Source organism: Pinus tabuliformis, chromosome 8 (assembly GCF_031772625.1).
Source record: "Pinus tabuliformis cultivar Carrire ecotype Pingquan chromosome 8, CPIR1, whole genome shotgun sequence".
Lineage (NCBI taxonomy): Eukaryota > Viridiplantae > Streptophyta > Pinopsida > Pinales > Pinaceae > Pinus > Pinus tabuliformis.
This window is the reverse complement of record NC_142294.1, coordinates 2,017,715,605-2,017,741,215: the sequence shown is the minus strand read 5'-3', so window position 1 is coordinate 2,017,741,215 and position 25,611 is coordinate 2,017,715,605. Positions and strand designations below refer to the sequence as shown.

The following is a 25,611-nucleotide window of genomic DNA, read 5'->3' as shown; positions in this document are numbered from 1 at the left end:
CACAACTTTTTATGATTTCATTTGTAAATTTCATGGATTCGAAAAGATTAATGCATGGATTGCAAAGGTCAAAAAGATTCTTCCTCCTATTTCGAAAAGCCTCATTTTGAAGAAGAGACACTGTGGGAGTATCCTGTCACTCAGGAACAACCAGTCAGAGTAATTACTTGGGATTATGCTCATTCCCTTTCTTAGCTCCCCATCTTTCACTCTTTACCTCTGAAAACTAAAAGAAAGCCAAGGATCTGTTCCATAAATGAAGAGACCTCTGCAGCCCCGTCTCTTGAAGATATTGTACTAGAGTCCTTGCAAAGTATAGACACTCCCTAGGAAGAAATTCCTGAAGATCCACTCTCTGAAGGTAATCCCTGGCCCAATTTAGGAAATCCTAATAAAGAAAGCCTCGAAGAAACCTTCAACTAGAACATCCCTATCCACAATATGGCTAACGTTCCTCTTCCAGGTGGGAACTAGCTTCAGCTGGGTGGGAACCAACTCCCACCTCCTCCAGGAGCACTCCTTCCTAGCTCGCTCAGGATGCCGTAGCGGTACCTGGGCAACAACATCCCTTACCCAAGAATGTAGAAAGAGTACTACCTAAATTCAACCCTGAGAAGGGAGACACCATTGATAACCATATTCACTCTTTCTTCCTGGTCGTGCACATGTTGGGGTAGCTGATGAAGATATAGTATGTCGTCTATTCCCTTTTACCCTGATTGGTGCAGCTTCCACATGGTACTTTAGCTTGAGAACCGGATCGATCACCTCGTGGGCTACCTTTCAACATGACTTTTTAGACAAGTGTGGCGATGACAAAACACCTGCGACCTTAGTTTTAGAACTATCCCATTTGAAAATGGAAACCAAAGAAAAGGTCAAGGATTTTAACATCTGGTTCAACACTTTATTCAATAGAATTCCAAAGAATACCAGACCTACTGAGGAGGTGCTCATGGAATTATACATCACTGCTCTCCCTGTCCCTACTGCAATTTGGGTCAAAAGGAGTAATGCACAAACCTTACAGGGAGCTATCGATGAAGCAGTAAAAGTCGAGAATGAAATGATCAGTCTCACAGCATGTCATCATACAACTGGAGAAAAGAAAGCCTCTCAAGCATCCAAGAAGAATAATGGGAGTGATAACAAAGGGATTGAAATCAAGGAAAATGATACCACAGATGTGGAAGTTTTTCATTGGATCATCAAGAAGTTGACAAACAAAGTCATCGATATGAAAAGGAATTCTTGCGAGAGTACAAGTGGGAGTGGAGGAGAGTATAACAATAGAAAATCTTTCAAACCTTTCTATCGTAAGAAGACAGAAGGTGGTCATGGTCAACTTGCACTGCCCACTCCACCCAATGAAGGGAATTTAAATACAGAGGAGACGGATCTTATTGCATCAATCCTTAACCAAGAAGAACCTATAGTGGATCTAGAGCTAGAACAAGAAAATAAGGAAGAATACCAAGTAGAATAGCCCTTGGACTAAGAATCTCAAATCAATGTACTGTTGGATTTCTACACAAATGAGAATGATGACGATGAAGGAGATAGTATGGCAGAAATCCACACTAATGAAATCCACACACGAAGTAAGGGGCCACTTGCGGGTGTGATGAAGCCTGTAGACCAGACCAAGAAATATGTTCGCCCTGTGAAGGCATCTGCTCCCAAAGTTCTTGTCGAGAAGGGTAGACCTAGTAGTGAGTCCAAGAATACCCCTGTTGCAAACTATTCAGAGAAAGCGAATACATCTCCAACTGCAACGAAGGTGACACAAAATGGTAAAACCCCACCTACGAATAGAAAAACCATTATGTTTACTCTGCCCTACCCTGTTTATAACATTGATTACAACATTGTGGATGATCTTAAGAAATCTAGGGCTAATATCACATACTTTGATTTGCTAAAATTAACGTAGTAAAGAGATTTTCTCTTGAAAGCTATGAATGAGCGGAACTACAGAACTCCCACCATCCCAAGCAGCCAAACTTGTTAGTACTCCCAGTACAACCCAAAGGCCAGCAACCATGGAAGCCACTCTGTCTAAAATGAATCAAAACCCCCAAGATGACAGTGCATCCATGATAGGGAGGAAATCAAAATCCATGACTCCACCCTTCCTTATCACATTTGATCCTCAACATGAACGTACACAATTGCCTTGTAGATTTTGGTGCCTCGTCCACTGTGATGCCTTACGTTGTTGCTAAAAGACTACATGTGATACCCGAGAAAACTCAGATTTGAATTATGCAATTGGACAAGACAAATGTAAAATTAATTGGGGAATTGAAAGATGTGCTAATTCGAATGGCTGCTAAACCACAATACACACAAGTCATTGATATAGTGGTAGTTGATATACCTGAGGCTTATGGAATGCTGCTTAGTAGGGATTGGTCAGCAAAAATGAATGGATATTTCTCAACTGATTGGTCCCATCTCTTGCTGCCTCAGAAGGGGAAGGGTGATATGCTGAGAGTTGATCGTGAAAGATACATGAATTATGTGGTGACAGAATTAAATGGCCCCAATGAACCTGTAATGTTTACCAACTCTATCCTTGGGAATTATAGTTTCAATGTTTGTGCCACGAAAACCTGTTTTGGAGAATTCCACACAGAAACAATTGAAGAAACTCCAATAAACACACAGTTGGAGGCTCTCCCCTCTAGTCCAACTGATGAATCACCCTGTAATATAGTAGATGATAGAACTAGTTTCGTAGGAATCAATTCAATTGATGTAACACTAGACTCTATATTTTGGACACTCTATTTTGATGGCTCTAACTACCTTGACGGTGCAGGTGCTGGGAGCATTCTCGTTGATCCACAAGGGAACCAACATCTGATGGCCATCTGATTGGAGTTCACGAGCACCAACAACATGACAGAATATGAAGGCTTGCTGCAGGGACTGAAAAAGGCCATTGATGCGAAGGTAAAAAATATTAAAGTTTTTGGTGACTCGCAGATAATTGTGGACCAGGTAAGGAAGAGGATACACTGCAATTCGCCTGGTAAGGTACCAACGTGACATATGTAACTTAATTGATAGTTTTGATTCCTTTAATATCACATACATACCTCAAGGACAAAACCAAGATACCGATTTGATGGTTGGTATGGTTGCAAAACTTTTGCCTGATTTTAGATTAAAGAAGAATAAATGTTATGTTGAAATGATTTTCAGACCATTCGTGCCTGATAGCATCTCAAACTGGCAGGTGTTCAAAGATGACGAGCAAATATTGGAGTTCTTGCACTGCGAGAAGACATTCAAGAATGCATTCATCGATGAAAAAAAACATGATAGGCTTATGAATGAGAGGGAAGGTGAGGAAAAAGATCAGTTCAATACAATTACCAAGTCAGTTGTCAAGATGGAGCAATTGTATGACCTATATGAGAAATTCAAAAAGCCAACGAATTGAAAAATTCATAGCTCATCCATGAATTATGAATCCGTCAACCTTGGAACCAAAGAAGACCCAAAAACTGTTAATTTTGGCTTCAGTTGCTCTCCACAAGAAAAAGATGCATTTGTCAAGCTATTTAAAGAATACAAGGACATCTTTGCATGGACATATAGAGACCTAAAAACCTTTGATACCAACATTATGCAACATGTAATTCCTTTGGAAAAGGAGGCTAAGTCCTACCAAAAAAAGCATCCCAAGATGTATCCAAGCTTGGAACCATTAGTGAAGAAAGAATTGAACAAAATGCTGGATGCTAAAATCATTTTCCCAGTCTGACACACCCGCTAGGTAGCCAATCTCGTACCAGTGAGAAAGAAAAATGGAGACATTAGGCTATGTATCGATTTTAGAAACCTGAACAAAGCATCACAAAAGGATAACTACCCTGTCCCTTCTATTTAACACATTCTTCAGTGCATTTTTGGGTTTGAAATGTTGTCTCTATTAGATGGGTTTTCAGGATATAATCAAGTATTGGTATCTAATGGGGATCAACTGAAGACAACCTTCAACACTAAATGGGGCACTTATGTAGGTTTTAACCCCGTACAAAAATTACCTGCATACGAATTCTAAAACACATAAAATAAACAATACGAGAGCATAACACATAAAACACATATACATAAAGATTTTCCCCTGGATCCTAAAACTGGGACTACCAGCTTGATTTTTCATTATGTTCCTTTCAATGTTACAATACATATTTATACATGCAGAAGCATCCAATACCATGGACCAAAAACCATCGTGTCCAATACCATGGACCGAAAACCATCGCATCCAAAAACATGTGCGAAAATCATGCACAAAACCATAGGTGGGTCTGTCCAACCTAACATAGGGTCCAAAACCAAAATTTTCCGGGGCACTGCCCCTGACCCCATAAAGTGGGGTTACGAGTACACCTCAAAACCCCTGTGACCCCCACCCCTCTACACAATTGGCACAATGAAGGGGGTCTCTACCCCCCTCTAACCCCCCGGTTAACTACGTGGGCTAGTCGTGGAAAGAATATAACACAACCCAAAATTCTCCCACTTGTTGTTTTATTTCCACAGGGGGCCACAAGAGAGCTTAGTCATTTTTCCAGCCCTGAAATGCCCATTGTCTCTCTACACCAAGAGAACTTCTCAGAGCTCACAGATTTTGTCAATGCATCTACAATATTCTTCAAAGTGTCAACCTTTACCAGCAACGCCTTTTTTTCTTCTATCATATCCCTCACAATGTGATACTGAACATCAATGTGCTTTGTCTTTGAATGATATGCGGGGTTCTTTGCCAAGAAAAGTGCACTTTGGTTGTCATAGTCTATCCTTATAGCTCCCTGTAATAACCCCATACTTGAACACAATCTCTGCAACCAAACTGCTTCCTTGCTTGCATGAGTGGCTGCCATGTATTCTACCTCTATAGTTGATAGTGCCATTATATATTGTTTCTTACTCATCCAACTGACTACACCTCCAAATAGGTTAAACACATACCCACTTGTAGATCTTCTTTGATCCAGATCTCCAGCCCAGTCTGCATCAACAAAGCCATGAATATCCAACATTCTATCTAATCCTGGTCTTCCTTGGTAGTACAAACCATAATCACTAGTGCCACGCAAATAGTTGAAAACCCGCTTCACTGCTGTCCAGTGCTCCTTCCCTAGTTTTCACATAAATCTGCTCAATACTCCCACTGCATGTGCAATGTCTGGTCTAGTACAGACCATTGCATACATCAGGCTACCGACTGCACTTGCATATGGAACACGGGACATGTCCTCTTCCTCTTCTTATGTCTTGGGACACTGTTCAGCAGATAACCTCACACCTACTGGAATAGGAACCTTCACCGATTTACTATCCTACATATTAAACCTCTGAAACATTGTCTCGACACTTCCTTTGGTTTAACCAGAGCTTCCTCTTTGCCCGATCTCTTTTAATTTCCATGCCCAAAATATAGTTTGCAGCACCAAGATCTTTCATGTCAAATTTGGAGGACAATTGGGTCTTCAAATCCTGGATAATTTCTTTGTCATTTCCAACCAGCAACATATCATCCACATACAAGACCAGATAAATAACACAGTCACCAATTAATTTAAAATACATACAGTGATCGGCTTTGCTTCTAGTGAAGCCAAGTCCCTGTATAAATGTATCAAATTTCTGATACCACATCCTTGGTGACTGTTTTAACCCATACAAAGACTTCTTTAACTTGCATACTAGTTCTTTCTTACCCTTCACCGCAAAGCCTTCAGTTTGTTTCACGTATATTTCCTCTTCCAGATCCCTGTGAAGAAATATTGTCTTCACATCCATCCGTTCTACCTCAAAATCAAAAGCATCAACAACAAAAGTAACATAATAGAAGTTACCTTGGCAACAGGAGAAAAATATCACCAAAATCAATTCCCGGCACCTGGGAATAACATTTTGCTACCAACTGAGCTTTGTATTTCTCCACCTTTCCTTCTACATTTGTCTTCTTCTTAAACACCCATTTGCTGCAACGGGTTTCCTTCCAGCCGACAACTCTACCAAATCCCAAGCCTCATTTTTGTGCAAATATGCCATTTCATCTACCATGGCCTCTCTCCAGAGTTGTCCATCCTCTGAATCTACTGCTTCCTTCACAGTTCTGGGATCATCAACAATAACAGACAAAGCAAAATTTGAACAGAAAGCAGATGGACTATACCTTTCTATCTGCCTTCTTTCTCGAACTGATCTTCTCAAACCCGGAGTTTGTGGCTCTTCATCTTCTGATTCCTCCTCTGCTGTAGAGTCCTATTCTTCCTCCTTTAGCTCAAACTCTATCTTCTCAGGTTCCTTTGGTTGGACTTCATGTTTAATAACATCTTTCACCTCTCTGAACACCACATCTTGGCTTTACACAACCTTCCTTGTTACTAGGTTCCAAATCCTATAACCCTTTAAACCATCCTTATACCTAATAAAGATGCACCTTTCAGATTTACTATCCAACTTGGTTCTTTTCTCCTTTGGAACATGTACATATGCATCACATCCAAATACCCTCAGATGTGAAAGAGAAGGTTTCTTACCAGTCCATACCTCTTGTGGAGTCTTATCCTCCAACGTTGATGAAGGTGATCTGTTGACCAGGTAACATGATATCTCCACCACCTCTGCCCAGAGTTCTTGTCCTAACCCGGCACCACTGAGCATTCTTCTTGCCCTTTCCATCAACGTCTTGTTAATTCTTTCTACAACTCCATTTTGCTGAGGTGTATATGGAGTAGTCTTCTGCTGTGCTATACCACACTTCTTACAAAATTCTTCAAATTGATTACTGTAAAACTCTCCACTATTATATGTCCTCAACACCTTTATCTTCTTCTCTATCCGGTTTTCCACCAGAGCCTTAAATTCTTTAAACCTATCAAAAACTTTAGATTTCTTCTTAAGGAAATATATCCATGTATTCCTTGAGAAGTCATCTATAAATGATACATAATACACAGAATTACCCAGTGATGGAACCTCCACAGGTCCAAACACATCACTGTGCACAAGCTCTAATATCTGTTTCGCCCTCTTACCACCAAAGGGGAAACTCATCTGATTCTACTTCCCATATACACAATTTTCATAGAAATCAAAATCTAGAGAGCTATTACTCATATCTTCTACCATACCTTTACCATGAAGTATTTGAAGGCCCTTCTCTCCAATATTTCCAAGCCTTTGATGCCACAGCATGGTCTTCTCTCTAAAGACCACTAGATTTTCTACTCCACTTTCAGGAACCATATAATTGTTGCACCCATCAATAACAGTGCTACCTTGCAGCTTGTACAGAGTTCCAATTCGAGCTCCCCGCATCAATACTAGTGCTCCCCAAACCATTTTGCAAGTATCCTTCTCGAACACTGTTTTTACACCTGCATCATCTAGTTTGCTTACAGAAATCAGATTTCTGGCCAATGCAGGAATATGCAGAACACCTGGAAGTTTTCTAACTCTTCCACCTTGCAACTTCAACTTTACTTTTCCACGACCAATGATTCTAGCCTTCCTACCATCCCCTAAGAAGACATCACCAGCATCGTATTTCTCATACTCGCAGAACCACTCCCTATGGGGAGTGAAGTGAAACGATGCACCTGAGTCAATCAACCATGCCTCATGATCAATATGTGTACTTGAAGAAGCCAAGTATACATCCCCACCTTCATCTGAGGTGGTTTTCGCCTCTACAGAAGGAGCATCATTGTTACACTAAAAAATGTCACCATGGCTATTTACAGTTAGTATGGCTCTATCAACAGTCATGCTATCCTCCTCGGCAAGTCTTATGCCTCTGCTCTCCATGTCAAACTCCAAAAAGAGAGAAAGTCTTTGTAAATATGTTTATCTCTGGGTACGCAGATTCTCTCGGCCTTACCTGCGTATACGCACCTAGTGTTCACAAAAACTGCGTACTTGTACGCTCTGTATGTAAAGGGGCAGGTGCGCACCCCTGTAAAGGTCAAAAGGCGCAAGTTTCACTCCAAAAAAGTTACTTGTGGTCATTTCTAGAGGCTTCTAGAAGTATGTTTGACGTGTATGAAGCGCCTCCAGATGGTTCATGTACCCCTACCAAAGAGGAACTTATCCCATCAATAAGGGAGCTATCCCATCCAAAGAGGGGATTATCCCATAGATGGTGGACCTGATTAACTTCCTCTTGAGCACTATAAATACAGGCATTGGGCCAGAAGGAGGAGAGGTTGGAAGCTAAACATTTCTAAGGGTAGATGCTGCTGGAATTAGGACTCCCATTTAGAAGCTTGTGAGGAGAGATTGCCATCTTTGCTTGTTCTATTTGGAAGTGGGTGAGCTTTGTCAAAGTAAAGGAGAACTCTTGATGGACCCTGGGAGGGACTTGCACAACACCAAGGCTCAGGTTGTAATTGTTCCTTTTGTTTCCTATTAATGCAAATGAGTCCATTCTTCTCAATAACTTGTTATTTATGAGTTGTTTCATGTACTCCTTGGTCTATGTGTTAAATATGTTTTATTTTATGAGATTATCATGTGTTATTTAATCGTTTGATTGTTAGTGAATGCAGGTTTCGAAGTGAAGGAGGAGCTCATCCGGATCAGCGAGGCTGGACTGCTACAACAGCGTTGGACTACAGGTAGGATCTAAACACTTGATTTCTCATATAGTAAATGCATGTTTAGAGAAGGATTGCTCTTGTTTGTCTTGTTTGTCACTAGAGAGTCTTAGGCTCCTAGGGAGGTTGGTTGCGTTCGCACTATCGACTCTTTCCGCCTGACAAAATGGCGACTCCGTTGGGGACTCCATTGATGAGAAAGTTTTTTCCTTTGTATGCAACTTTGATCTGAGAAAAGTCATTTATTTTCTGGTTTTTGGCTCTGTGACTTTGTATTTTGGTGGGTTAGCTTAGGGTTAGATTGAATTTAGTTTTTCTTGGTTTTTTCAGTAGTACGCACCCTCTGAGTATTGCACAGTGCGTACCTGTATGCACTGTTGTTGTGTGCACAGAGCGGGCCCGCACCTGTCTTAACAGGTTGCCTGCGTACCCTGCTAAAAAATTAAGAAACTTCCATTTTTTTACATTTTTCCTCTTAGATTTTGCTTTTTCTTAGTTTTTACTGCCCATATCCATTAGTCTCTTGTCAAAAATCTTCACCTGAACTTGTTTCGATAGCATTGAGTGTTTTAGTGGATTTCATAGAAGTTTAAGCCCTAGGGTTTGATTTTTGGAGTAGGTCCTGTAGTGACTTTGACAGTAGAAGTTGTCAAGCCTTAGATCTCTCTGGTTTTGTCAGCCTTCTTAGGAGTCGGACCTATCATAAAGTCTACCTGTGAGAGCAACTTACCTTTGAGTTGTCTCTTTGGCAAATTTCGAAGTGCTTATTGATTGAGTATTGAATTCCATTTTACAAAAAGAACAAAAAGATTTGAGTTTTGTTTTGACTGGTCTTTTGATTCTGCATTAGCTGGTCCTTGGCTTGATTGTGGTCAAGTAAAACAACCTAGAATCATCCTTGTAGGCTTTTGCCTCGTTAGGTTTGCTTTAGAGTAAATTTCTTTTTGATTTGCTTGTGAGTCAATTTTTCATAGATTTTATAGATTTTGAGATTTGATTTTCGTTAAAATAGATTTATATGCTTTATTAAATAAGAGAAAATACAAAAACATCTCCTTTGAAAAGTTTTGTTTCAAGTAGCTTTGAGGTATTTTGAAAGAAAAATAATTTTTCGTGCACGTAAGGAGTGGTCATGTTTGTATGCTTGGAAAGATAAAGAGAATTGTTTTTTTGATTGTCTTTACTAAGAAAGTTGTTTTCTATAAAATTTGCATTTTCCAACTCTCTTAGTTAGGAGTTTCATTGAAAGAGAAAAGTAGCGTAAATCATCTTAGGTGCATCTTTGTAGTGGTTTGAGTCGAGTCTACACACCATTGGTTTCATTCCCGCTACCTTTTGTCTTTAAGAAAAACCATAAAATTAACGCTTAAAGTAAAATCAACGTAGTAACTTTTATTTACTAGGGCTCTGAAACACCAATTTAGATCAGGCTAGTGTCTTGGAGTAGGAGAGTAATTAACTCTCCAAGACAACAAAACCAAACAAGTAGCTTATCTTATGATAGAATAAATCCAATTGTCTCATTTGTACTCTGGGAAAGCTCCTCTTAAAGGAGAAGCACGAGCTCGTGTCCGAACCAGTGAGGGGATCAATCCTCCCTCGTTGGGAACGACGCCAGACACGCACGTATTACAAACGGTAAACCTCGGATTAACCATTGTCGAGGAGCCAGGGTTCACTTGTCGGTAAACCTTGGATTATTGTCAAGGAACCGACAAGGGGATTGAGCTTGATACTCTGCCCTTGCGTGCTGTCGGAGTGTAGACTGTTCCCCCAGGTGCATTTGTTGCGGTTGGTAACCTTAGTGACCATTATCTTTAGGATTCTACCGGGGTGACGGTGGAGGAAAGATCCCACTGTACTTGGAGCAGACGTCGGCTAGACTCACTTGGATTTTCCGGGGGGTTCACTTCACTCGAGACGGTTAAAGTGGAGGAACTTGTGCCGGTCTATTCATTAAGCAGGTTGCCGGGGTAACTGTTCCACCCGCCACTTCTGTACTGAATCCGGCAATGTTGGGTTTCATCTCCAACTAGCGTTTTCGGTCTGGAAGGCTACTGTTTGTGCTTGGTTTGACGCCCTACATTCTTTAGGCGTGTGATTCAAATTTGTTTGGTTCTTTAGCGACTTTAGGTGGTTTGATTTGAGATTTTACTTTGTTTTCGTGTGTAGTAGTTAAAAGTTTTTAGCTGTGGCGGAATTACCGAGACAGTCCCGTAGACTTCGGGGCAAGTCACCTGAGATTGTTACCGGAACTGATTTGTTGAGGAAACTCCGTAGATCACGGGGTGGATCTCCTGAAGACGTCCCGGGTCAGTACGAAGGATTGAAGGTCCTTGTAACTCCTCCTAGTGGCAGTAGAGTAGGTTCACCTAAATAAGGAGAATCTTCCTTGGTAGTCCATCCATATTACCAAAGTCTAGAGACAGGTTATAATCCCGAAGTTGTTACAGTTTCTGAGCTTGCCGGTAGTTTTTCGTCTACTAGTGATATAGGCGAAGAACCTGAAATATCTGAACCTGTTACTCCAACTTCTAGTGTTCCAGATTCACCAAGAGTAGAACGAGTTATCACCGAAAATCTTCCAACTGGTTTGATTGCTATTGAAGAACTTGCTCCAGAGGAAGAAATAGGCGTCTCTAACCTTGAAGATCAACTTACTATTGAGCTCAGGGAGCGTGAATCTATCTTTTACAGTCCTCCTAGAAGTACTACTTGGTACCTTTCGTTAACCAATTATTTAGACAACTCAGGGATAGGTTTTTCTACACCTCATACTCCTTTTCCACCTGGAGGTATTTATACTCCTGTAAATATGTCTGGTCAGTCGTCCGTGTTTACTCAAACTCCTGAATCTTTCTTACACGGCGGTCCTTCTGTTCCCACCGGGTATCAGTCACTTTCTGGTACCTTTGCGGGGGCATCTCCTCAACCCGTCGATCATGGGTTATTAGCTGTAAACAATGGTAATAAACCGTTGGGTATAGGGGACATTTACATGATGTCAGGTTCAGTTCCCGTTTCTCCACCTCAAGGTGGTCAATTACCGCCTGGGGGGCAGCCTCAATTAACGCCTGGGGGGCAACCTCAAGGTACACAAATTGTGTCTGGGGGGCAGCCTCAAGGTCAATATGTACCCATGGTGCAATACATGCCTCAAGGTCAACCCCAGCCTCAATATGTACCCCAAGGTCAACCTCAGTATCAATATTTACCTCAAGGGTATCAACCCCAAGGGTATCAACCTCAAGGGTATCAACCTCAAGGTCAAGGTCAACCCCAGTATCAGTATTTACCCCAAGGTTATCAACCTCAAGGTCAATACTCGAGTCAAGGTTATCAACCACCTCAAGGTGAGTCATATGTTCAAGGTATGGGAACTGTACCTTTCAGTTATCAATCCTATCCTCAATCCGGTTATGGATCTCAGTATCCTCAACCTGTTACGGGTCAATACCCCGGAATGATAGTGTGGGATCCATCACAGGGTCAACAGGTGTTGCAGCCAAGTATACAGTTGGTACCTCAAGCTGGACAACCCGTAGTTTCTGGTCCACCCCAGAAACCGCAACCTATCCAGTCAAATGTTCAAACTTCTGTAACTTTGGTAGTTACTCAGCCGCCAATTGCACCTAGTACTCCATCTCAAATGGCTGCTGCAACTACCGCAACATTTGCCGCACTTACTTCTGGAGTATCGACAGCTCCGGTTTCTACTGTCTCTGCAACCACTCCTCAGGCATCTTTACCATTGTCTGGATCTACGATTCAAACCACGGTCCAGATGCCTACAGGTCAGCCTGGTATAAGTACGGTTGTCACTACTCAACCTCAATTTGTTCAACAACCGTACCAGGGACAGTACCAATATGGGCAAGCTGTCCAGCAGCCGGTTTACCAGTATCAACCGTATCCTGGGTACACTTATCAACAACCTCAACAACCCCAGTACGGTCCAGTTAATCCTGGTTTTCCGGGAGGATATAATATCCCTAATGCGATCCCTGTTCCTAGTTATCCTGGATATCCTCCTCCTGGGACTGGTCTTGTGACCCAGAGTTTTAGAGATCCTAACCGGCAATTATCATTTATCGCAACTTTGGATTTACCAGACTTGACGCGCCTAACGAACGATCCAATTCAATATCTTCCGTTCTGGCCGCCAATGCCAAATAAGTTGCCCAGTGATATACCCAAGTTCGAAGGTAAGTCTGGAGAAGATCCGTCTAATCATGTGATGACTTACCGAGATTCGCAGTAATCATTTTACAAGAGATTGCCCTCATCGGGCCAAGGTTGTGAAAATAGTCAAAGGTTCTCCCACTCCTGCTGTGTTAAAAGATCCATTTCCAAAGCAGGAGAGTAAGATGATAGGTTCTTCCTCGACTGCCAGTGAAGAACCCATTTTGATGATGTCTCATGTGAGGATTGCGACTCGGTCGCAAGATTATGGTGGTAAGAATCCTGTTGATGGTAAGGAAGCAGAATCTTCTCATTCTAATCCATCAACCTCAGCTCCTGGTTCCGATCCACTACAGATCGAAAAACCTAACCCGGACTTAGTAATCAAACCGCCCGCCAAGGGTGTACTTCGAAGGTCTGCTTTCAATCCACATGCGAGAGCGGCCCAGAATTACAACATTGTTGAGGACTTAGCTATTTCACCCTCAGCAATGTTGGCTTTAGAAGTGCTGCAATCATGCCCAGCACAGCGAAAATTACTTTTGTCGGCTATCGGAGCTGTTGATGTTCAGGACTCGAATATGATAATCTTCGATCTAGAAAATAGTACACCGCGCCTTCCCCATCAAATGGCTTTCCAAATTCCAGTGATAGTCAAAAACAGGGCTATTCATCGGACTGTGATTGATGAGGGAGCTTCTACATGTATTATGTCGATTCAATGTTGGAGATCGCTTGGTTCTCCTCCGCTGAACCAATCCCCGACCATCCTTAAGGCCTTTGATGATCGTGGGTTCCGTCCGTTTGGTATTCTATAGGAATTGCCTATAGGGGTAGAAGGGAAAACCGTTAGTCTGGATGTGGAGGTGGTTGATGCCCCTCTAGACTACAACCTTCTTTTGGGTCGAAGTTGGTCATATGCTATGACAGCAGTCATTTCATCGGTCTTCAGAGTAATAAAGTTTCCACATAATGGTAAGATCGTGACAATTGATCAGCTGACATACTTTTCATCCGACCCAGCCTCTTCAGAAAGTATCCAGCATGTCGGTAAGACGACAATCCCTTATAGGGACGTTGGCGTAGGTTTAGTTAAAGATTCCGGTTTACTGAGAACTTTTCCTTTCCCTCCAATCAACGCAGACCCTTCATTTGCATCAATTCATATGATTACATCAGACACCATTATTTATGATGATCCTTGGATTGTCCCATCTGAATCTGAGCTACACTCATTCGGTGATGCTATGCCTTTGAGTCCATATAAAATTGCTTATGAAGCCATCATGTCTTTCACCGACTCGCGTTCAACCCAAATCGACCAAATGAATGTGGTCAGTGAAGAATCACTTTTCACATCAACCTCAGAACGGATAGCGTTTCCCGAAGTCGTGTCATCTGACGAGCAACTTCGCGAAATCCTAAGTGTAGACGATCTACCATGGGAAGATCTTCATCATAGATCTTCGTTTTTACCTGAGGATGATGCTTTTGAAAATGATTTTTCATCTATTTTTACCGCTGAATATGTCAAAGATGCTCAGAATCCAACGAAACATTCTGATTCAGAGTTGAATTTAGGGAATATTTCTCGCACTATTCCCATTGACATTTCAGTGAAGCCCGGAATTGAAGAAAACATTCATAAAGGTGCCTCATGTACATAAGATGAAATCCAAACTTACAAGGCCCTATTCCAAGAAGTCCGCGATGTGTTTGCCTGGTCTTATGAGGAAATGCCGGGAATCGATCCTGCCATTGTTGTTCATGAAATAAAGACCTACCCGGATGCTAAACCCGTCCGTCAACGGTTGCGTCAGATTCACCCTCGGAAAGCGGCTGCGATTAAAGCAGAAGTCGAAAAGCTGTTGAAAGCAGGTTTCATTTATCCAATCCCGTTAACGGATTGGGTATCGAATATTGTTCCGGTTAACAAGAAACAAGGAACAATAAGAATTTGTATTGACTATAGGGATATAAATCGAGCTTGTCCAAAGACAACTATCCAACGCCTTATATCGATCAAATCATTGATGATTGTGCCGGAAGTGAAATGTTTTCCTTTATGGATGGTTTTTCGGGCTATAATCAAATCAATATTCTACCTGCCGATCAACCAAAAACGACATTCATTTTTCCATGGGGGACATTTGCTTATTGCAAATTACCTTTTGGGCTTAAGAATGCCGGAGCAACTTTTCAACGGGCGATGTCTTACGCATTTCATGACATCAAGCACATTGTGCAACCGTACCTCGATGATTTGCCTGCTCATTCTTTACATCGAGCTGATCACCTTGTCCATGTACGAGCAATATTTATGAGGTGTAGGCATTATCGTATTCGGTTGAATCCCCACAAGTGTGTATTCTGTATAGAAACGGGTCGATTGCTGGGATTTGTTGTTTCAAAAGCCGGCATTCGCGTCGATCCCTCGAAGGTCGAAGCTATCATCAAATTGCCTCCTCCTTCGAGTTTGCGTCAACTCCAAAGTTTGCAAGGGAAAGCAAACTTTTTACGCCGATTCATTCCAAATTACGCCGAGGTCACTAAAGGTTTTACACGGTTGTTGAAACAGAACGCTCAATTCTTGTGGGACGAGATTGCCCAACAATCTTTTGATGCACTTAAGCACGCGTTGACCCATGCACTGTTGTTGCATCCTCCCAACTACAACCAGGACTACTTCTTATACCTCGCAGCTTCGCATTCCACTATTGGAATGGTGTTAGTTCAAGAAGATGAATTCGGAGCGGAACATGTGATATATTATCTTAGTAGGACATTAAACCCCACTGAGCTAAAATATTCGCATGTGGAGAAATTGGCCCTAGCAGCCGTTCAAGCTCTCCAGCGTTTTCGTCACTGCATTCTTCTCCGTAAAACTACAGTTATTTCGGATTGCAACCCTATGATTTATATTTTGACAAAACAACTGCTAGGGGGAAAGTACTCTAAATGGATCGTTATCCTGCAAGAGTTCGACTTGGAGTTTGAGAAGTCCAAGTCTAAGAAATCCTTAGTTTTTGCGGAATTGATGTGTGATTTCCCGCGTGCTGACACAGAAACTGTGGCAGAGGAGTCCATTGCGGACGAATCTTTGTTTCTTATCAGTACTTTAGATCCGTGGTATGGGGATATAATCATCTATCTCCAAACCCAAACCTTTCGGCCTGAAGCTTCAAAGTCGGAACGTCGAAAAATTCGGTTTCAATCCCAACAATACAAAATTATTGGAGATACACTTTATCGCCGGGGGGCAGACTTAGTTTTTCGACGTTGTTTAACTCACGAAGAGGCTGAGAGGGTTTTGAATGATTGTCACTCTGGAGCATGTGGCGGTCATATGTCTGGGTATGCCACAGCTCAGAAGGTGTTGCGCGCTGGCTATTTCTGGTCGTCCATGTTTAAAGATTGTATCATTGCGGTCCGAAAGTGCCACAACTGTCAAGTGTTTGATCGCAAGATGCGCGCACCACCTGCTCCTCTCCATCCTATAATTGATGTTGGTCCTTTCGCCAAATGGGGTATCGATTTTATTACTTGTAACCCTCACTCGGCCGGGGGGCATGCGTATATCATCCTCGCAGTTGATTATTTTACTAAATGGGCCGAGGCGATGCCTACATTCGACGCAAGCGGAAAAACAGCTGCGGTTTTCGTATTCAATCACATTATAACTAGGTTTGGTGTCCCACAAGCAATCATCACTGACCATGGGAGCCATTTTCGAAATATCATGATGACTGAGCTTACAAGCCAGCTTGGTTTGCGCCACGATAGCTCTACTCCTTATTGTCCGCAAGCCAACGGTTTGGTTGAGTCTATCAACAAAGTTCTGGTTATCATGATCCGACGAATCATTGGTATTCATCGGTCGAATTGGCACAACATGTTATTTTCAGCGCTATGGGCATACCGAACTTCAGTGAAAACTTCAACAAGGTTCACTCCTTTCCAGCTAGTTTATGGCTTGGAAGCTGTGTTACCCATTGAATGCAAAATCCCATCACTTCAAATGGCTGTCGAATTACTCCCAGCTACTTCCGAAGAGGAGAAACGTTTATTATACTTAGCTCAGTTAGATGAGACTCGACGTGACGCTGCATTGGCAATCAAGACTCACGCGAAGCGAATGAAAGCTCAGTATGATAGAAATGTGACCCCTCGAAGTTTTTCGGAGGGAGACCTAGTGCTATTATATGATAAAGCCAACGATAAGCTAGGTGCTGGGAAATTCGTTCGTATGTGGCATGGACCCTACATTGTAAAGCGAAAGCTAGCAAAAGGGGCCTACGAGTTGGTAGATTTTGATGGGGACTCTTTGGGTAAACCCAGAAATGGACTTTACCTAAAGAGGTATTATGCTTAAATGGTGGGTATGGAGAATTTTTAGTTAGGTTAGGTTTTCTTTCTAGCTAGTATGTTTGTTAGTTTAGATAGTGTGCTTAGCTTAGAAAGTATGTTTTTCGTCGTTATTCTGGCTTATCTTGGTTTTACTCTTGATATTGTAGATGTCGACGCCTCTCCAAACGTACATTGGATTTGTCGATGGTGCTTGTCATAGTACACGGAATATCTCTTCCGCAGCTTGGGTTATCTATTCGCCCTCTGACGAGTTAGTTTCTATGCATGGGGTGAGCCTCGGTCAAACGACGAACAACATTGCAGAATACAGTGCAGTGGTTGAATTATTGTCTGAATCTATTTCATTTGGAATTCGACGTTTGATAGTGAGGTTAGATTCTGAACTAGTTGTATTACAGCTTAATAGAGTATATGCCATTAGAAATCCTGTGTTATTAAGCTTGTTTTTGAGAGTGCGCCTCTTGGAACGTGAATTTGATTACATTGAATATCAGCATATTCCAAGGTCTTTGAATACATTAGCAGATGCAATTGCTTCTCGAATGTTAGACAGACATTTACGATAATCATGCAAGTAAATTTAAAAACATTTCATCACATATGTTAAACAATATGAGCCGGTAATAATGATATATATATAGATAGGAGTGTGTCAAAAAATATACATCGTCTTCGATCATAGGTTCAAAACACCTTATGATCGGCAAAATGATAAGTACAAAAAAGTCAAAATGTCACATGTGACTACAAAAGGTGACCATCCAGTCACTAGTGATGCTCCCTATAAGACACCATTGCACGGGCTACCCTACATAGAAATCTCCTAAAAGGCCCCGGGACTGCGACTACGTAACGCTGCAGTCTGATAGGAATATCATCTATGGTCGTCTCCGGTATGTCTACCGTCAGACGCTCTAGATCCTGCTCCAACTCAGCTAGCGTGTCTGCGGCCGCATCTTGTGGGGCCGGTGCCGGTACAGCTGGATGTCTCCTCTCAAAAGCCCGGAGATTGGCTGGACGCCGTGGGCCTACATCTGCATTTTGAACATTTTTACTGTCAGTTTGAGACGATATATATAAAAAACAAAAAAAAAATAGATAATTTAAAAACTTGTGAAAAATGAAATACCTCTGTCGTCCCACTGTTCTCCCTGTGGAAGAACCATGTCCGGGTCATTCCGAAAATCCATTCCGGCATAAGGAAAGTCCTGAATAGCAAAGACCTGGCCCTCTAGCCAGTGAAAGTAACCATCAGGAAATCGAACCACTGTCGTGCCCTCATCAGGATGCCGGGCCATCACTGTAACCCATCTCGTCAACTTAGGCTCCCGAGGAGCCCCAACTGGAACAGTAAGCTGCTGAGGGATCAACATAGGAACTCTCTCTAGGGCAAAGCTCACAACCAAAGGCCCATACCCAAAGGTCTTTAGTTTCCCGGTCTTTACCCTAGTTAGTTGGGCCTTCATGTTGGCCAACACAGCTTCGCACCAGTTGAAAATGGTGCCTTGGTAGCAATCTATCGCTATCCGCATTTGGGACCCGGTGGCAATGTGCAAGGCGGCTGCGCCGCAGAGTCTGGTAACTGTAAAGGCAATTACCATAAGTTCAGGCAGGGATATATATTTGATTTCTATCCCTTTCTCCTGGTTCTGATTGTTGCACCACTCTAGCCGGAGGCTAGCAAGGGATTGGCCACCCGGCCTAGTCCCGAAGAGAGTCAGTTGCTCGCCCCTGTTGGGCAAACCAGTGAGAAAATATATATCAGAGGGCTCTATCTCGAGCTGGTGCTCTCCGATGTAAAAGCATTGTTCCTGGACGTTCCACCTTTCAACCAGCCACTCTAAGAATGGCACCTGTGCCCTCATGCCAGCTATGGCCCAGTATTTGTATAGTCTGCATGCCTTCAAAGCATCAATGGAGGGTTGATGATTGATTGTGGCTAAATCAACGTCCTCGTGCTCTCTTTCGCGCCAATCAAGCATGATGTGCTCCCTACACATCATAAAACATCAGTTAGGATCCATAAAATTTAAAAAATTTGGTCTATTTTGGAGGTATGAGGGTTTCAATTTGCGTTTTGTGGGGTACGCACCCCGGCCTTTAGGAACAGAGCGTCTGGACGCAGCTGCCCTTAAGGCCGGGTGCGTACACCCCGTAATTTTCTCATTGAGAAAATTGATCCAGGTGGATGTTGGTGGCCACCCACCTATCCCATTTGGACCCCCACAACTGTCTCTTTCAGTCTTTTCAGTTTCCTAAATTGTAGCACAGTTTACTATTTTTAGCAGTTTTTCGAGTCCTGAACTTCCGGAGCCGTTTTGAGGCCCTAAACGACGTTTTTTTGGGAATCTGGGGCAACATGGGTCCATGGACCCATGTTGCCTCCCAAAGTGGTAGTACTCGGATAGATCTTTCTAACGAGCTATCGTACACGTCAAACGGAGATCGTATGCCAAAGTTACGACCCCGGGAAATTGATGTACCAATTTACCCAAACGGGGCCCACAATTTGGCGTTTCATCTTCTAGGGTTAGATTTCAGAATGTTAAGGGTTTTCCATTGTTTCTCAACAATAAATAGGCCTTCGAGCCTCATTGTAACACAGTTCGGAACAGTTCAGAGGCATGTAGCCGCACATCTCTTCTCAGAGATAAGCTACCATCGCCCTAGCTGGTTTATTTCCATTTCTGGTTGTAAGCATATTTCGGTATTTTCCATTAATGAAATGAAGTATTATTTCCGCTGCATCTCTGTATTTATGGTTATCGCATCTCTGTATTTATGGTTATCTCTGTAATCTATTGCGTTCCTGTTTAAATCTGGATCAGTGGTATCAGAGCGGTCTGCTTTTTCTCTGTTTTTCTTTGCATGTCCCCAACGAGGTCGGGATATAAGGAGTTAGGGCTTGAACTGGTTGAACCTTTGCAAGACCAGCCTCGAAAATCCCGACGGCCTCCCATGGCGGATGAGAAGAAAGTCGAGGGGGCAGGAGATCCTATCAAAATCTTGCTCGAAGAAGCGCTCGAGCGACAAAGGAACGCGATGATGGATAGCTTTGCGCAGATCCTTCAGCGGCTACCCAGAAGCGACGCATTGGCTTCCAACAGCAACTCTGGAAATGCCACACCCTTCAAGGTACAAGTTAATTTTGAAATCCCCATATTCGAGGGTCAAATAGACGCAGATGTCGTAGATAAATGGTTAAATCTGCTAGATGGGTATTTTTCTATTCATGAATTTTCGAGTCGGGAAAAGATTGTTTTTGCTCTTCTCAAAGCAGCCCCCCACGTCAAGGACTGGTGGGAAACCTACTGCGAGCAGAAGGATGAAAGTACAGGCTCAATATTTTCAGCTGCACCCACTTGGAATGACTTCCGGGATGCCATCAAGGAGCAATACTACCCTGTCGGAAGCTATGAGGACAAATACATCAAATGGACCACATTGCGGCAGGGGCGAGACCAAGATGTGCCAGAATTCACAAACATTTTTCATACCCTTCGCACACAGTTGGGTATCAAAGATTCTGAGCTGCATCTGGTACTCAAATACCGCGGCTGCCTACACAGATACATCCAGGAAGAGATGGTGTTTTTGAACATCCCCTCACTCGGCACAGCATACCGATACGCTGTCAAAATCGAGCAAAAGTTCAAACAGAAGAAGCGAGACTTTGGATTTGCAAATCTGAAGCCCAAAGGACAAAGCCAAGGTGGGGTGACCCAAGACAACCTGTCGAAGCCGCAAGAAAAGAACAACACCACAAAGCCGAAGAAGGACACAGGAAAGTGGTGTGAGTTCCACAAAAGTCCCACTCATAACACAAGTGAGTGTCGGACCAAGCAGTCGCTGGTGGCTGAGTTGAAGGCTTTCGAATCAGATGCATGTTCCGACCCTGAGCCAGAACCCGACAAGGGGAATGGCAAAGGGAAGCAGATCATTGATGCGGATCCGAGCGCCATTGTTGCCACTGCCAAGATCCAGAAGAACGAACCTACAGATCCAGAAGAGGGGGAGCGTCTTTTCCACTCACAGATGTGGGTGAAGGGTTCGCCGCTGCAATTCATTGTTGACAGTGGTAGCCAAAAGAACCTCATTTCAGCAGAGGTCGTGAAGCGTTTGGGCCTACCGACTACACCACACCCACAGCCGTACAGTATCGGGTGGCTTCATGAAGGACGAGATCTGAAAGTTCGCCAGCAGTGCTGCCTTCCTACAGCATCAAACCCTTCACAGACGAGGTATTGTGTGATGTTACACCTCTGGATGTTTGTGATGTACTATTAGGCCAGCCATACTTGTGGAGGCGACATGCTGTGTATGAGTCAAGGCCTCGTGCTGTCGTTATTTCTTTGAATAATTCATTATACAGGATACCAAAGGTAGCCCCACCTACTGCCACATCCTTGATCACTACCAAGAAAGGCAGCAAGCTCATATCACAGACCAGGAAATTCATCTGTCTGGTTCACTCCCAAAATAAGGGGAAGGTCGTTGCTACATCCATGACCCCTGCAAAGGGTTCCTCCACGCAGCAGCAGCAACAAAGGGATACGGTCATGACAGAACACAGGAAAAACTTCTCCTCACCCACAGGGGTACCACATAAGTTTCAGGTGGGCAACAAAGTCTGGTTGCATCAACAGAAAGAACCCCTTACTAGAACCCATCAGAAGCTCAGACCACTCCGACATGGTCCTTACATCAGTACCAAGGCTATGGGGAACAATGCTTTGGAGCACATCATTCCTCCATTCCTTCGCCTGCACCAAATGTTCAATGTGGACCATCGTCAACCATGCTTCCCACCATCACTGGACACATCAAATATTGCAGGACAAGTTCAGCAGATGGAGGAACTCAACGCAATGGGGACCATTGCTTCCTAAGGGGGGAGGAATGATCCAGGTGGATGTTGGTGGCCACCCAGCTATCCCATTTGGACCCCCACAACGGTCTCTTTCAGTCTTTTCAGTTTCCTAAATTGTAGCACAGTTTACTATTTTTAGCAGTTTTTCGAGTCCTGAACTTCCGGAGTCGTTTTGAGGCCCTAAACGACGTTTTTTTGGGAATCTGTGGCATGGACCCATGTTGCCTTACAAAGTGGTAGTACTCGGATCGATCTTTCTAACGAGCTATCGTACACGTCAAACGGAGATCGTATGCCAAAGTTACGACCCCGGGAAATTGATGTACCAATTTACCCAAACGAGGCCCACAATTTGGCATTTCATCTTCTAGGGTTAGATTTCGGAATGTTAAGGGTTTTCCATTATTTCTCAACAATAAATAGGCCTTCGAGCCTCATTGTAACACAGTTCGGAACAGTTCAGAGGCATGTAGCCGCACATCTCTTCTCAGAGATAAGCTACCATCGCCCTAGCTGGTTTATTTCCATTTCTGGTTGTAAGCATATTTCGGTATTTTCCATTAATGAAATGAAGTATTATTTCCGCTGCATCTCTGTATTTATGGGTTATCGCATCTCTGTATTTATGGTTATCTCTGTAATCTATTGCGTTCCTGTTTAAATCCGGATCAAAAATATCGGGGTACGCAGGTCAGCAGTGCATGACCTGCGTACCCCGAAGTGCGCATCTTGAAACCCCAAGACCCCCAAAAAATCAAATAAAAGCTTAAAAATGAATTCTAAACGGATGGAAATCAAGAGAGGGGTGTTGTAGAATACCTGGTGAAACGGCGTTCGATTCTGACGGTCGGATTCTCCGCAATCTCCACGGGAAGTTTCTTGCCAAAAGCCCTTTTCTCAACCTCAACAGTAAAATGGTAAAAATGACATGGTAAGAAGTCTTTTTATAGGTTTTTTGGATAAATAAATGCTAAATTTGTTTATTTTTCACCATGAAAGGATATTTTCGATGTATTTTTGCCCATCTTAAACATGTATGAGTAATGTGTTGTTTCTGTGCAGGACAAAGGGACTTTAGGGTAAATTATCATTTTTCACGTCAGAGTCATCTTTTAAGCTCTTTTCTGACTCCTAAAACATGAAAAGATTGCCGAGCGTTTCTTTTACACTCGTTAAAACGGAATTAAAAGACAGTCCCCTTATAGCTCTTTTCTGAAGGTAAAATCAGGAAAAGATTGCCGGGTTTTTGTCGTTTCAAACTCGATACGGAAATAAAACGACGTGTCCTTGATCGCTTTTTACTTTTCAGGTCAGAGACACTAATCATGAAATTACTCCTTGGTCGCAAGATCAAGCGGTTCTCCCAGGTATTATTTTATACTTTTTCGGGCTTGGGGGACACAAATTTATGAAAAAGTTCAACCTGGAGTCTTCTTAAGTTTTTCAGACTCTCTAAAATTGAAAAACGCCGAGTTTCTCCTATACTGGGCTCGTTAAAATTTCACAGTAAAGGACCTGTTCAATTACAAACAGGAACGAACCACTCCTTCCTAGGGTTCGAATCAAAACTAGGTTGGACTCATCTGAAGGATGAGCTTATAATCAAGCATATGTTATCCTCCTCAAGCTTGTTAAAAATAAAGAGGTACTTGCCAGAAATGGTGGGGGAAAAGAGAGAAGAATGAGCCTATTTGTTATCCTTTGTCTCAGAAGAAACCTTATTACCACTCTTGAACACGACACTTTTCATTCACCTGGGTTGGGAAATCCTTTACCTCACAGTTAATCAAACCACATTGAAAGCCTTCAGCCGGGTTCCGGGAATTAACTTTGAGTCATTCGTCACCAAGCCATCTGTTGTGTCGTTATGTTTTCAAGAGGTCTGCAAGCAAAACTTTCATCTGCAAAATACTTGTCATCCATTTGACCATCCCTGAGTCAGTCCTTACAGCAACATTTCTTCAACTTGAACAATGATTTCGTGTTGTGGGCTTGCCTGCAACGGGTCGCTTTCTATCGACATCAGCACATTATCTAGAGAGATGACTTAGAAATCGTCAGTACCTTGAAGTCTGCATGCATCAATGGCAGGTTTCTCGCCTTTGACGTCAGTTTACATCATTGACTTTCGATTGAAGGATTCCGTGAAATGTTCGACATCAACTCATTCATTCACATCTCATGGATTGTACTGGGTACTTTGACAACCATTGACATTACTGGTGGTCTCTCTCACACTTGTTAACAGTTTACATCATCGACTGGTAATCAAGTGGTTTCTACCATGTTCGACATCAACTCATTTATTCGCATGGCTAGAATCGTACCAATTCGGGAAGTAAAAATGAAGACCCTAGATCTAGTTTCCACCATCCAGGCTGCGAGGAGTTTTGTATTCATTATCTAAGTAGACTAATCATAAACAGATGGTTGCGCCCATACTGTGTCTACAAAAGTCTATGATTATGATGTACTGCAAGATCATTCCTGTATCAAAGTAGTTAGTCTGTTAGTTAAAGTTTTGATTTGAGTATGGGAATTCCTACTTCAACGATGATATAATCTTATAAATGTATTTTGTGTTGAAAATTGCAGGTTCTGACTAGGCTCTCCACGAGATAATCCTTGAAATGATAAAGCGCTTCACCCTTCCTAGATAATACAAAACCCTAATCTACTACAGGCTTCGCACTTTAGGGGGCAATCTGTTACACTAAAAAATGTCACCATGGCTATTTACAGTTAGTATGGCTCTATCAACAGTCATGCTATCCTCCTCGGCAAGTCTTATGCCTCTGCTCTCCATGTCAAACTCCAAAAAGAGAGAAAGTATTTGTAAATATGTTTATCTCTGGGTACGCAGATTCTCTCGGCCTTACCTGCGTATACGCACCTAATGTTCACAAAAACTGTGTACTTGTACGCTCTGTATGTAAAGGGGCAGGTGCGTACCCCTGTAAAGGTCAAAAGGCGCAAGTTTCACTCCAAAAAAGTTACTTGTGGTCATTTCTAGAGGCTTCTAGAAGTATGTTTGACATGGATGAAGCGCCTCCAGATGGTTCATGTACCCCTACCAAAGAGGAACTTATCCCATCAATAAGGGAGCTATCCCATCCAAAGAGGGGATTATCCCATTGATGGTGGACCTGATTAACTTCCTCTTGAGCACTATAAATACAGGCATTGGGCCAGAAGGAGGAGAGGTTGGAAGCTAAACATTTCTAAGGGTAGATGCTGCTGGAATTAGGACTCCCATTTAGAAGCTTGTGAGGAGAGATTGCCATCTTTGCTTGTTCTATTTGGAAGTGGGTGAGCTTTGTCAAAGTAAAGGAGAACTCTTGATGGACCCTGGGAGGGACTTGCACAACACCAAGGCTCAGGTTGTAATTGTTGAAATTTGGTACCGGAGGACAGGTGGTTCCCTAAGGCTTTGATCTTTGGCCTAGGGAAAAGTGTCCAAAAGAATTTAATTTTTCTCCTAAAGTAACTTTATAATTTTTATAAAGTTAAATCTAATTTGAAAGTGACTTTAAGTGATAAAGTTACTAAGTCTAATTTTAAAGT

The 25,611-nt window shown here is 42.6% G+C and overlaps 1 pseudogene; it reads left to right on the top strand.

Annotated features, from left to right (window-relative positions):
* Window positions 1-2,904: 2,904 nt before the first annotated feature.
* The window catches only part of LOC149244508 (indole-3-acetic acid-amido synthetase GH3.5-like), a 37,765-nt pseudogene continuing 15,058 nt past the window's right edge, over window positions 2,905-25,611 (top strand).